Below are 15,762 nucleotides of genomic sequence, written 5' to 3'. Positions count from 1 at the left end.
GAAGAAAAATGCCGGAAAACATTCCCTCTCATTATTCTGGCCTCATTCCTGATAATAGACGGGACAGTGTGTACAGTGGAGGTGATGGCGGAGACGGGGCCCCGTTTCAGGTTTGCAGTTCACGTGCAGAGCGCTTCCTTCGTCTTTGTGTTGGGTTTTCTTCCGCTTTTCTTGAGATGATCGCGGCTCCTGGAAACTCATTTCAGTAAAGATATGAAGATGAACCGCACGTATGGCGGAGAGCGGCTAATGAACGTGAAGGTTAATTGTGAGTAACGCGGCCGGTATCAATCACTCACTAACGATGTCACCTGATTGCAGATATTGTTGGCGGCGTCTAACGAGCTCCTGTATTTGCCGCCTCAGCAATGTTACTTTCTCCTGAGGAGTTTCCGAAAATACTCCGAGAACTTGCAGATGCCGAGCTGCGGCCCCCGACTGAGCAAGAACCGAGGAGTCACCGCCACCGAGCAAGAACCGAGGAGTCACCGCCACCAAGCAAGAATCGAGGAGTGACCAACACCGAGCAAGTACCGGGAGCCACCGCCACCGAGCAAGAACCGAGGAGTCACCGCCACCGAGCAAGAACCGAGGAGTCACCGCCACCGAGAAAGCACCGAGGAGTCACCGCCACCGAGAAAGCACCGAGGAGTCACCGCCACCGAGCAAGAACCGAGGAGTCACCGCCACTGAGCAAGAACCGAGGAGTCACCGCCACCGAGCAAGAACCGAGGAGTCACCGCCACCGAGCAAGAACCGAGGAGTCACCGCCACCGAGCAAGAATCGAGGAGTGACCGACACCGAGCAAGTACCGGGAGTCACCGCCACTAAGAAAGAACCGAGGAGTCACCGGCACCGAGCAACAACCGAGGAGTCACCGGCACCGAGCAACAACCGAGGAGTCACCGGCACCGAGCAAGAATCGAGGAGTCACCGCCACCGAGCAAGAACCGAGGAGTCACCGCCACCGAGCAAGAACCGAGGAGTCACCGCCACCGAGCAAGAACCGAGGAGTCACCGCCACCGAGCAAGAACCGAGGAGTGACCGACACCGAGCAAGTACCGGGAGTCACCGCCACTAAGAAAGAACCAAGGAGTCACCGGCACAGAGCAAGAACCGAGGAGTCACCGGCACAGAGCAAGAACCGAGGAGTCACCGGCACCGAGCAAGAACCGAGGAGTCACCGCCACCGAGCAAGAACCGAGGAGTCACCGGCACCGAGCAAGAATCGAGGAGTGACCGCCACCGAGCAAGAATCGAGGAGTGACCGACACCGAGCAAGTACCGGGAGTCACCGCCACCGAGCAAGAACCGAGGAGTCACCGCCACCGAGCAAGAACCGAGGAGTCACCGCCACCGAGCAAGAACCGAGGAGTGACCGACACCGAGCAAGTACCGGGAGTCACCGCCACTAAGAAAGAACCGAGGAGTCACCGGCACAGAGCAAGAACCGAGGAGTCACCGGCACAGAGCAAGAACCGAGGAGTCACCGGCACCGAGCAACAACCGAGGAGTCACCGCCACCGAGCAAGAATCGAGGAGTCACCGCCACCGAGCAAGAATCGAGGAGTGACCGACACCGAGCAAGTACCGGGAGTCACCGCCACCGAGCAAGAACCGAGGAGTCACCGCCACCGAGCAAGAACCGAGGAGTCACCGCCACCGAGCAAGAATCGAGGAGTGACCGACACCGAGCAAGTACCGGGAGTCACCGCCACTAAGAAAGAACCGAGGAGTCACCGGCACCGAGCAAGAACCGAGGAGTCACCGGCACCGAGCAAGAACCGAGGAGTCACCGGCACCGAGCAACAACCGAGGAGTCACCGGCACCGAGCAACAACCGAGGAGTCACCGGCACCGAGCAACAACCGAGGAGTCACCGGCACCGAGCAACAACCGAGGAGTCACCGGCACCGAGCAACAACCGAGGAGTCACCGGCACCGAGCAACAACCGAGGAGTCACCGGCACCGAGCAACAACCGAGGAGTCACCGGCACCGAGCAACAACCGAGGAGTCACCGGCACCGAGCAACAACCGAGGAGTCACCGGCACCGAGCAACAACCGAGGAGTCACCGGCACCGAGCAACAACCGAGGAGTCACCGGCACCGAGCAACAACCGAGGAGTCACCGGCACCGAGCAACAACCGAGGAGTCACCGGCACCGAGCAACAACCGAGGAGTCACCGGCACCGAGCAACAACCGAGGAGTCACCGGCACCGAGCAACAACCGAGGAGTCACCGGCACCGAGCAACAACCGAGGAGTCACCGGCACCGAGCAACAACCGAGGAGTCACCGGCACCGAGCAACAACCGAGGAGTCAACGGCACCGAGCAACAACCGAGGAGTCAACGGCACCGAGCAACAACCGAGGAGTCACCGGCACCGAGCAACAACCGAGGAGTCACCGGCACCGAGCAACAACCGAGGAGTCACCGGCACCGAGCAACAACCAAGGAGTCACCGGCACCGAGCAACAACCGAGGAGTCACCGGCACCGAGCAACAACCGAGGAGTCACCGGCACCGAGCAACAACCGAGGAGTCACCGGCACCAAGCAACAACCGAGGAGTCACCGGCACCGAGCAACAACCGAGGAGTCACCGGCACCGAGCAACAACCGAGGAGTCACCGGCACCGAGCAACAACCGAGGAGTCACCGGCACCAATCAAGAACCGAGGAGTCACTGCCACCAAGCAAGAACGCAGGAATCACCGCCACCAAGCAAGAACGCAGGAATCACCGCCACCAAGCAAGAACGCAGGAATCACCGCCACCAAGCAAGAACGCAGGAATCACCGCCACCAAGCAAGAACGCAGGAATCACCGCCACCAAGCAAGAACGCAGGAATCACCGGCACCGAGCAAGATCCAAGGAGTCACCAGCACCAAGCAAGAACCAAGGAGTCACCAGCACCGAGCAAGAACCAAGATGTCACCGGCACCGAGCAAGTACCGGGAGTCACCGCCACCAAGCAAGAACCGAGGAGTCACCAGAACCGAGGAGTCACCGCCACCGAGCATGAACCGAGGAATCACTCGCACTGAGCAAGAATCAAGGAGTGACTGACACCGAGCAAGTACCGGGAGTCACCAGCACCGAGCAAGAACCGAGGAGTCACCAGCACCGAGCAAGAACCGAGGAGTCACTGCCACCCAGCAAGAACCGAGGAGTCACCAGCACCGAGCAAGAACCGAGGAGTCACCAGCACCGAGCAAGAACCGAAGAGTCACTGCCACCCAGCAAGAACCGAGGAGTCACCAGCACCGAGCAAGAACCGAGGAGTCACCAGCACCGAGCAAGAACCGAGGAGTCACCAGCACCGAGCAAGAACCGAGGAGTCACCAGCACCGAGCAAGAACCAAGGAGTCACCAGCACCGAGCAAGAACCAAGGAGTCACCAGCACCGAGCAAGAACCAAGGAGTCACCAGCACCGAGCAAGAACCAAGGACTCAACGGCACGGAGCAAGTATCGGGAGTCACCGGCACAGAGCACAGTGCTGATGTGTAGGATCTGACAACAGCAGCGGGCTGGGAAATCAGGGGAAGCCGGAGTCCGGCACTGATCATGTGGGTGAAGGCGGCAGATTTACTTACAAGAAACCCCTTCACCCGGGATGAGGCTCCTCTGCTGGATTATCCATAATGGAGCAGAGTAAAGGGCACAATGTGCCCCCATACTTTACACTGCAGCTCATCACAGCAGGTCACGGCTCTGATCAGCGGCTCCGGCTTAGGCTACTTTCAGACATCCGGCTGTGAAACCTATGCAACGGATGCGGCGAAAACACTGCATCCTTTGCATAAGTTTTTACATGCGGCCCGTCCGTTTTTTTCCGGTTGCGGCACGCTACTGAGCATGTGCAGTGGAAGAAACCGCATGCAGCGGCCGGATGCGTTTTTTTCCGCATCGCGCCGCATCCGGCATCCATAGGCATGCATTGAAAAATGCGCCGCAGCGGCCGGATGCGGCGCGATGCGTTTTTTTTTGCCAGAGCAAAAAACGTTGCAGGCAACGTTCCATCCGGCCGCAGCATCGGCTAAATCTGCCGCATGCGGCAAAAACCGGACCGAAAGCAAGCCCATGTGGCACAATACGGCACTAATGTAAGTCTATGCAAAAAAACCCGCAACCGGCGGCAAAAAAAACGGTTGCGGTTTTTCTGCAGCGCGCCGTATTGTGCCGCAGAGCAAAAACCGGATGTGTGAAAGCAGCCTAAGCTGCCCTGTGATATGGAGTGTCTGGAAGTCACAGATTCACCTTATATCTCATCAAAATAGGAAAATAGAACAGAAAAAACAAGAGCAAAGGCAACAGCTGCGCCCCGGCCTACAGTGTATACTTTATTTAACCCAAGGGCTTTAAAAACCACAGAGGACACAGATATCCAGAGATCTCTCTCTCCACCATGCTTTACACTGCACCACAACTCCTTCTGAGGGCATGAAATAAGCAGGAAGTCACCTGTACAGTTACAAAACTGCTAGAATCTAAAGTATTGTTATTATTGTATCTAGTCTAGACAATCCTCTGTGAACATGGACCCCAGATTAACACCTGCACTGATACACTGTAACAAATATCAACACCTGCACTGATACACTAACAAATATCAACACCTGCACTGATACACTGTAACAAATATCAACACCTGCACTGATACATTGTAACAAACTGTCACAAACTGCACTGATACACTGTAACAAATATCAACACCTGCACTGATACAGTGTAACAAACTGTCACAAACTGCACTGATACACTGTAACAAACTGTCACCACCTGCACTGATACACTGTAACAAACTGTCACCACCTGCACTGATACACTGTAACAAATATCAACACCTGCACTGATACAGTGTAACAAACTGTCACAAACTGCACTGATACACTGTAACAAACTGTCACCACCTGCACTGATACACTGTAACAAATATCAACACCTGCACTGATACACTGTAACAAATATCACCACCTGCACTGATACACTGTAACAAATATCAACACCTGCACTGATACACTGTAACAAATATCAACACCTGCACTGATACACTGTAACAAACTATCACCACCTGCACTGATACACTGTAACAAATATCAACACCTGCACTGATACACTGTAACAAATATCAACACCTGCACTGATACAGTGTAACAAACTGTCACAAACTGCACTGATACACTGTAACAAATATCAACACCTGCACTGATACAGTGTAACAAACTGTCACAAACTGCACTGATACACTGTAACAAATATCAACACCTGCACTGATACACTGTAACAAATATCAACACCTGCACTGATACACTGTAACAAACTATCACCACCTGCACTGATACACTGTAACAAATATCAACACCTGCACTGATACACTGTAACAAATATCAACACCTGCACTGATACAGTGTAACAAACTGTCACAAACTGCACTGATACACTGTAACAAATATCAACACCTGCACTGATACAGTGTAACAAACTGTCACAAACTGCACTGATACACTGTAACAAATATCAACACCTGCACTGATACAGTGTAACAAACTATCACCACCTGCACTGATACACTGTAACAAACTGTCACCACCTGCACTGATACACTGTAACAAATATCAACACCTGCACTGATACACTGTAACAAACTGTCACCACCTGCACTGATACACTAACAAATATCAACACCTGCACTGATACATTGTAACAAATAGCAACACATGCACTGATACATTGTAACAAATAGCAACACATGCACTGATACATTGTAACAAATAGCAACACATGCACTGATACATTGTAACAAACTGTCACAACCTGCACTGATACATTGTAACAAATAGCAACACATGCACTGATACATTGTAACAAATAGCAACACATGCACTGATACACTGTAACAAACTGTCACCACCTGCACTGATACATTGTAACAAATAGCAACACCTGCACTGATACATTGTAACAAATAGCAACACCTGCACTGATACACTGTAACAAACTGTCAGGGCAGGATTTCTGCTTCCATGGCGCTCGCCCTTTTAGCCTCACACTATGATTCACTGCCTGGGCTGTATAACATTGTAACAAACCCTCAGCTGTGAGCAGGTCCCCGATGTTCACTCGCTGAAGCCTCGTGACAATGTGGCAGAATTCCAGCCTTGTCCATTAGGGCAGAGCATAATGATGACAGTTTAGGGACAAGAAGCCGCCATTGTTCCCCTGCGCGGTGACGGCTGCGTCTTGGTAAGTGGCGCAGTGGTTGTGGAGCCGCGGGGCTGATGGCGGCTTTTCTTTGTCGCGGTGATTTCTGCGCCGGCCTCCAGCAGCAGATTACCTATGATTACATAAATGTTGTTTTCAGCGGCGCAGAACAGCCGCTCCGCCTCCCTTTTGTCCGCGTTCCGCTCCGCATACAAACACGTAACAATGGCGGCACGTGGAGCGGCGCTGTCTCCTCTCCCCGCTGTGATGGCAGCACTTTACTCCATTGTGATCGGGTCAAATCCGCGCCGCCGCCTCCTACAATCTGCTGCACGCAGCGGACTAGAAGTGGCGCTGAACGCGGCGGCGGCCGGAAAACGCGGAGTTCAGCTCCGGCGCTCGGATTTCCATTTGGAGCAGCTGAGATTCAGCGTTCACCTCCTTATAGGAGGACACAGAGATACAGAGGAAGGAGCAGGACCCAGCAGCACAGAGTATTTCAGGAGAGGAGAACATTGATCTTATAGGAGGACACAGAGATACATAGAGGAAGGAGCAGGTCCCAGCAGCACAGAGTATTTCAGGAGAGGAGAACATTGATCTTATAGGAGGTCACAGAGATACATAGAGGAAGGAGCAGGACCCAGCAGCACAGAGTATTTCAGGAGAGGAGAACATTGATCTTATAGGAGGTCACAGAGATACATAGAGGAAGGAGCAGGACCCAGCAGCACAGAGTATTTCAGGAGAGGAGAACATTGATCTTACAGGAGGACACAGAGATACATAGAGGAAGGAGCAGGTCCCAGCAGCACAGAGTATTTCAGGAGAGGAGAGCATATACATATACACAGTGATACATTGTGTGATAGGAGATTAGATTGTGAGCTCTGGGGTCGGGGATGATGGGAGCAGTGATACATTGTGTGATAGATTAGATTGTGAGCTCCGGGGTCAGGGATGATGGGAGCAGTGATACATTGTGTGATAGATTAGATTGTGAGCTCCGGGGTCGGGGATGATGGGAGCAGTGATACATTGTGTGATAGGAGATTAGATTGTGAGCTCCGGGGTCAGGGATGATGGGAGCAGTGATACATTGTGTGATAGGAGATTAGATTGTGAGCTCCGGGGTCAGGGATGATGGGAGCAGTGATACATTGTGTGATAGGAGATTAGATTGTGAGCTCCGGGGTCGGGGATGATGAGAGCAGTGATACATTGTGTGATAGGAGATTAGATTGTGAGCTCCGGGGTCGGGGATGATGAGAGCAGTGATACATTGTGTGATAGGAGAATAGATTGTGAGCTCCGGGGTTGGGGATGATGGGAGCAGTGATACATTGTGTAATAGGAGATTAGATTGTGAGCTCCGGGGTCGGGGATGATGGGAGCAGTGATGCATTGTGTGATAGGAGATTAGATTGTGAGCTCCGGGGTCAGGGATGATGGGAGCAGTGATACATTGTGTGATAGGAGATTAGATTGTGAGCTCCGGGGTCGGGGATGATGGGAGCAGTGATACATTGTGTGATAGGAGATTAGATTGTGAGCTCCGGGGTCGGGGATGATGGGAGCAGTGATACATTGTGTAATAGGAGATTAGATTGTGAGCTCTGGGGTCGGGGATGATGGGAGCAGTGATACATTGTGTGATAGGAGATTAGATTGTGAGCTCCGGGGTCGGGGATGATGGGAGCAGTGATACATTGTGTAATAGGAGATTAGATTGTGAGCTCCGGGGTCGGGGATGATGGGAGCAGTGATACATTGTGTAATAGGAGATTAGATTGTGAGCTCTGGGGTCGGGGATGATGGGAGCAGTGATACATTGTGTGATAGGAGATTAGATTGTAAACTCCGGGGTCGGGGATGATGGGAGCAGTGATACATTGTGTAATAGGAGATTAGATTGTGAGCTCTGGGGTCGGGGATGATGGGAGCAGTGATACATTGTGTGATAGGAGATTAGATTGTAAGCTCCGGGGTCGGGGATGATGGGAGCAGTGATACATTGTGTAATAGGAGATTAGATTGTAAGCTCCGGGGTCGGGGATGATGGGAGCAGTGATACATTGTGTAATAGGAGATTAGATTGTGAGCTCCGGGGTCGGGGATGATGAGAGCAGTGATACATTGTGTGATAGGAGATTAGATTGTGAGCTCCGGGGTCGGGGATGATGAGAGCAGTGATACATTGTGTGATAGGAGAATAGATTGTGAGCTCCGGGGTCAGGGATGATGGGAGCAGTGATACATTGTGTGATAGGGGATTAGATTGTGAGCTCCGGGGTCGGGGATGATGGGAGCAGTGATACATTGTGTGATAGATTAGATTGTGAGCTCCGGGGTTGGGGATGATGGGAGCAGTGATACATTGTGTGATAGGAGATTAGATTGTGAGCTCCGGGGTCGGGGATGATGGGAGCAGTGATACATTGTGTGATAGGAGATTAGATTGTGAGCTCCGGGGTCGGGGATGATGGGAGCAGTGATACATTGTGTGATAGGAGATTAGATTGTGAGCTCCGGGGTCGGGGATGATGGGAGCAGTGATACATTGTGTGATAGGAGATTAGATTGTGAGCTCCGGGGTCGGGGATGATGGGAGTAGTGATACATTGTGTGATAGATTAGATTGTGAGCTCCGGGGTCGGGGATGATGAGAGCAGTGATACATTGTGTGATAGATTAGATTGTGAGCTCCGGGGTCGGGGATGATGGGAGCAGTGATACATTGTGTGATAGGAGATTAGATTGTGAGCTCCGGGGTCGGGGATGATGGGAGTAGTGATACATTGTGTGATAGGGGATTAGATTGTGAGCTCCGGGGTCGGGGATGATGAGAGCAGTGATACATTGTGTGATAGGAGATTAGATTGTGAGCTCCGGGGTCGGGGATGATGGGAGCAGTGATACATTGTGTAATAGGAGATTAGATTGTAAGCTCCGGGGTCGGGGATGATGGGAACAGTGATACATTGTGTAATAGGAGATTAGATTGTGAGCTCCGGGGTCGGGGATGATGGGAGCAGTGATACATTGTGTGATAGGAGATTAGATTGTGAGCTCCGGGGTCGGGGATGATGAGAGCAGTGATACATTGTGTGATAGGAGATTAGATTGTGAGCTCCGGGGTCGGGGATGATGAGAGTAGTGATACACTGTGTGATAGGAGATTAGATTGTGAGCTCCGGGGTCGGGGATGATGGGAGCAGTGATACATTGTGTGATAGGAGAATAGATTGTGAGCTCCGGGGTTGGGGATGATGGGAGCAGTGATACATTGTGTAATAGGAGATTAGATTGTGAGCTCCGGGGTCGGGGATGATGGGAGCAGTGATACATTGTGTGATAGGAGAATAGATTGTGAGCTCCGGGGTCGGGGATGATGGGAGCAGTGATACATTGTGTAATAGGAGATTAGATTGTGAGCTCCGGGGTCGGGGATGATGGGAGCAGTGATACATTGTGTGATAGGAGAATAGATTGTGAGCTCCGGGGTCGGGGATGATGGGAGCAGTGATACATTGTGTAATAGGAGATTAGATTGTGAGCTCCGGGGTCGGGGATGATGGGAGCAGTGATACATTGTGTAATAGGAGATTAGATTGTGAGCTCCGGGGTCGGGGATGATGGGAGCAGTGATACATTGTGTAATAGGAGATTAGATTGTGAGCTCCGGGGTCGGGGATGATGGGAGCAGTGATACATTGTGTGATAGGAGATTAGATTGTGAGCTCCGGGGTCGGGGATGATGGGAGCAGTGATACATTGTGTAATAGGAGATTAGATTGTGAGCTCCGGGGTCGGGGATGATGAGAGCAGTGATACATTGTGTGATAGGAGAATAGATTGTGAGCTCCGGGGTTGGGGATGATGGGAGCAGTGATACATTGTGTAATAGGAGATTAGATTGTGAGCTCCGGGGTCGGGGATGATGGGAGCAGTGATACATTGTGTGATAGGAGATTAGATTGTGAGCTCCGGGGTCGGGGATGATGAGAGCAGTGATACATTGTGTGATAGGAGATTAGATTGTGAGCTCCGGGGTCGGGGATGATGGGAGCAGTGATACATTGTGTGATAGGAGATTAGATTGTGAGCTCCGGGGTCGGGGATGATGGGAGCAGTGATACATTGTGTGATAGGAGATTAGATTGTGAGCTCTGGGGTCCGGGATGATGGGAGTGGTGATACATTGTGTGATAGGAGATTAGATTGTGAGCTCCGGGGTCGGGGATGATGGGAGCAGTGATACATTGTATGATAGGAGATTAGATTGTGAGCTCCGGGGTCGGGGATGATGGGAGCAGTGATACATTGTATGATAGGAGATTAGATTGTGAGCTCCGGGGTCGGGGATGATGGGAGCAGTGATACATTGTGTGATAGGAGATTAGATTGTAAACTCCGGGGTCGGGGATGATGGGAGCAGTGATACATTGTGTAATAGGAGATTAGATTGTAAGCTCCGGGGTCGGGGATGATGGGAGCAGTGATACATTGTGTGATAGGAGATTAGATTGTGAGCTCCGGGGTCGGGGATGATGGGAGCAGTGATACATTGTGTAATAGGAGATTAGATTGTGAGCTCTGGGGTCGGGGATGATGGGAGCAGTGATACATTGTGTGATAGGAGATTAGATTGTAAGCTCCGGGGTCGGGGATGATGGGAGCAGTGATATATTGTGTGATAGGAGATTAGATTGTGAGCTCTGGGGTCGGGGATGATGGGAGCAGTGATACATTGTGTGATAGGAGATTAGATTGTGAGCTCCGGGGTCGGGGATGATGGGAGCAGTGATACATTGTGTGATAGGAGATTAGATTGTAAGCTCCGGGGTCGGGGATGATGGGAGCAGTGATACATTGTGTAATAGGAGATTAGATTGTGAGCTCCGGGGTCGGGGATGATGGGAGCAGTGATACATTGTGTGATAGATTAGATTGTGAGCTCCGGGGTCGGGGATGATGGGAGCAGTGATACATTGTGTGATAGGAGATTAGATTGTGAGCTCCGGGGTCGGGGATGATGGGAGCAGTGATACATTGTGTGATAGGAGATTAGATTGTGAGCTCTGGGGTCAGGGATGATGGGAGCAGTGGTACATTGTGTGATAGGAGATTAGATTGTGAGTTCCGGGGTCGGGGATGATGGGAGCAGTGATACATTGTGTGATAGGAGATTAGATTGTGAGCTCCGGGGTCGGGGATGATGGGAGCAGTGATACATTGTGTGATAGATTAGATTGTGAGCTCCGGGGTCGGGGATGATGGGAGCAGTGATACATTGTGTGATAGGAGATTAGATTGTGAGCTCCGGGGTCGGGGATGATGGGAGCAGTGATACATTGTGTGATAGATTAGATTGTGAGCTCCGGGGTCGGGGATGATGGGAGCAGTGATACATTGTGTAATAGGAGATTAGATTGTGAGCTTTGGGGTCAGGGATGATGGGAGCAGTGATACATTGTGTAATAGGAGATTAGATTGTGAGCTCCGGGGTCGGGGATGATGGGAGTAGTGATACATTGTGTGATAGGAGATTAGATTGTGAGCTCCGGGGTCGGGGATGATGGGAGTAGTGGTACATTGTGTGATAGGAGATTAGATTGTGAGCTCCGGGGTCGGGGATGATGGGAGCAGTGATACATTGTGTGATAGGAGATTAGATTGTGAGCTCCGGGGTCGGGGATGATGAGAGCAGTGATACATTGTGTGATAGGAGATTAGATTGTGAGCTCCGGGGTCAGGGATGATGGGAGTAGTGGTACATTGTGTAATAGGAGATTAGATTGTGAGCTCCGGGGTCGGGGATGATGGGAGCAGTGATACATTGTGTGATAGGAGATTAGATTGTGAGCTCCGGGGTCGGGGATGATGGGAGCAGTGATACATTGTGTGATAGGAGATTAGATTGTGAGCTCTGGGGTCGGGGATGATGGGAGTAGTGATACATTGTGTGATAGGAGATTAGATTGTGAGCTCCGGGGTCGGGGATGATGGGAGTAGTGATACATTGTGTGATAGGAGATTAGATTGTGAGCTCCGGGGTCGGGGATGATGGGAGTAGTGGTACATTGGGCAGTGCTGGATCTCTCTCTGGACACATATTTGCTGTATTTACCCTCAGGATAAGGAACACTTGTGATAACACTGCTGCGGCGGCGGCTGCAGGATGTGGCTTTTTCTGGCAGATCATGAACTGTTTATTTGTGCAGTTCTGAGGATTTTTCTACATTTATAATTTTAGAAGGAAAATGTCGTGTAACTTTCCTCCTGAATCTGCGGCTGTAATCCCCGATGCTCATGGTCAGACTCCAGGAACCAGTGCAAGTTACCGTCCTCCTGAATCTGAGGTTGTAATCCCCGATGCTCATAGACTCCAGAAACCAGTGCAAGTTACCGTCCTCCTGAATCTGCGTCTGTAATCCCCGATGCTCATAGACTCCAGAAACCAGTGCAAGTTTCCATCCTCCTTAATCTGGGGCTGTAATCTCCGATGCTCATAGACTCCAGAAACCAGTGCAAGTTTCCGTCCTCCTACTAAAAGCAACTTGGGCTCGCTGACTCCCTCTAGTGGACAGGCTGAACACCTCACCCACAAGCTTGATGGAATGTCCTTCAAATTTGTATCACTCAAATATTGTGACTCACAAAAACCTAATAAAACCGATTGTCTTTATTAGTAAACATTAAAATAATATAGCCCCAGTGTTTAACCAATAATCAACACAGTAGTTTGCAGGGTAAGAGAGGGGCCTAAATCCATGGAGTCCCCCGGAAGCCCTCGAGAACTAGTTCCTACCTGTAATCGGAGGGTATGACGCTATACATTTTTGGGCGCCCCCGTTCCAATAGACTTTGACACATTGTGTTCTTATCATGTAGTTTTTGTTACAGGGGTCTGATTTATAGTGACTCTTGTGCTATTAATTGCACTTGTAGTGCTCTTTATATAATGGTATTACTCGGGCCATTTACATTGTTCATTGGAAGTTTTCACTCAAGTATTGGAAAGAAAGTGATCCTCACAGGGTCTCCTCCATTTCCTATCCGGATATTTCCGGGGTCCCTCCTGACAATGTCTTTACCCCCCACTCTCTCATACAGCGGGCTCCCTCCTGCGGATCCACAGGAAATGTGAACCTCCCCGCATGGCCGGCAGCCAGCACACACTGCTGGGACTTGTAGTTTTGTGGAACCTTTAAACCCCTGGGATTGAGATCAGTCTTATAAACCCCAGGGAAGTATTGGGGTCTCCATAATAACCACAACGTACATCCAGAATATTACACACTATGCCCACAAGTAAGTGAACCCCAATATAATGATACGAGAGCTACAAAGTAACAGAAAACGTGAACCCCAACACTACAATACTGAACCCCAGGACAATACTGCACGATACCAAGTAACTATAGATATTATAAGACTCACTAATATATCGCCAACATACACTGCAGCGCTCTATACACTATCATCCGGGGTCACAGGCTATATTCCTCATCAGTAGATATTGGGGGGGAAACTTATACTAATAAGGAGAAACATAACATTTCCTTACAGATGTTGTTCTTGGTGGGATTTGAACTTAGGACCCCAGTGCTAACCACTGAGCCACCCTAATGCCCTATATAAAGTGCAGTGCTAATCACTGAGCCACCCTACTGCCCTATATAAAGTGCAGTGCTAACCACTGAGCCACCCTAATGCCCTATATAAAGTGCAGTGCTAATCATTGAGCCACCCTACTGCCCTATATAAAGTGCAGTGCTAACCACTGAGCCACCCTACTGCTCTATACAAAGTACAGTGCAAACCACTGAGCCACCCTACTGCCCTATGTAAAGTGCAGTGCTAATCACTGAGCCACCTGCTTCCTTATATATAATACAGAGCTAACAACTGAGTCACTGTGCAGCTCTACATAAAGTACAGTGCTAACCACTGAACCATACTACTGCCCTTTATAAAGTACAGTGCTAATCACTGAGCCACCTGCTTGCTTATATATAATACAGAGCTAACCACTGAGCCACTCTGACACAGAGTACAGTGCCAACCAATGAGCCATGCTACTGCCCTAAATAAAGTGCAGTGCTAACCACTGAGCAATCTGCTTTCTTACATATAATACAGAGCTAATCACAGAGCCACTGTGCCACCATACATAAAGTACAATGCTAACCACTGAGCCATGCTACTGCCATATATAAAGTACAGTGCTAACCACTGAGCCACGCTACTGCCCTATATAAAGTACAGTTCTAATCAATGAGCAACCTGCTTTTTTATACAGTGCCTTGCGAAAGTATTCAGCCCCCTTGAATTTTTCAACCTTTTCCCACATTTCAGGCTTCAAACATAAAGATAAAATGTGAATGTTCTGGTGAAGAATCAACAAGAAGTGACACAATTGTGAAGAGGAAGGAAATTTATTGCTTATTTTAAAACTTTTATAAAAAATAAATAACTGATAATTGTGGCGTGCAATATTATTCATTCCCTGTAAGTGAATCCTTTGTAGCGCCCCCTGTTGCTGCGATTACAGCTGCAGTCTCTTGGGGGATGTGTCTATCAGTTTTGCACATGGAGAGGTGAAATTCTCGCCCATTCTTCCTGTGTAAACAGCTGGAGCTGAGTGAGGTTGGATGGAGGCGTTTGTGAACAGCAGTTTTCAGCTCTTTCCACAGATTCTCGATTGGGTTCAGGTCTGGACTGTGACTTGGCCATTCTAACACCTGGATACGGTTATTTGTGAACCATTCTATTGTAGATTTTGCTTTATGTTTGAGATCATTGTCTTGTTGGAAGACAAATCTCCGTCCCAGTCTCAGGTCTTTTGTAGACTCCAACAGGTTTTCTTCTAGAATGGTCCTGTATTTGGCTCCATCCATCTTCCCATCAATTTTAACCATCTTCCCTGTCCCTGCTGAAGAAAAGCAGGCCCAAACCATGATGCTGCCTCCACCATGTTTGACAGTGGGGATGGTGTGTTCAGGGTGATGAGCTGTGTTGGGCACATATCGTTTGGCATTGTGCCCCAATAGTGTGATTTTGGTTTCCTCTGAGCAGAGCACCTTCTTCCACATGTTTGGTGTCTCCGGTGGCTTGTGGCAAACTTTAAACTACACTTTTTATGGATATCTTTGAGAAATGGCTTTCTTCTTGCCACTCTTCCATAAAGGCCAGATTTGAGCAGTGTACGGCTGATTCTTGTCCTATGGACAGACTCTCCCACCTCAGCTGTAGATCTCTGCAGATCATTCAGAGGGATCATGGGCCTCTTGGCTGCATCTCTGATCAGTCTTCTCCTTGTGTGAGATGACAGTTTGGATGGACGGCCGGGTCTTGGTAGATTTGCAGTGGTATGATCCTCTTACCATTTCACTATGATCGCTTGCACAGGGCTCCTCGGGATGTTTAAAGTTGTGGAAATCTTTTTGTATCCAAAGCCGGCTTTAACCTTCTCCACAACAGTATCACGGACCTGCCTGTTGTGACAAGAAACGTTGCCAGATACGGCGCACGCTGGATGAAAC

This window comes from Anomaloglossus baeobatrachus, chromosome 12 (assembly GCF_048569485.1).
Source record: "Anomaloglossus baeobatrachus isolate aAnoBae1 chromosome 12, aAnoBae1.hap1, whole genome shotgun sequence".
NCBI classification, from domain to species: domain Eukaryota; kingdom Metazoa; phylum Chordata; class Amphibia; order Anura; family Aromobatidae; genus Anomaloglossus; species Anomaloglossus baeobatrachus.
This window is presented reverse-complemented; position numbering follows the sequence as displayed.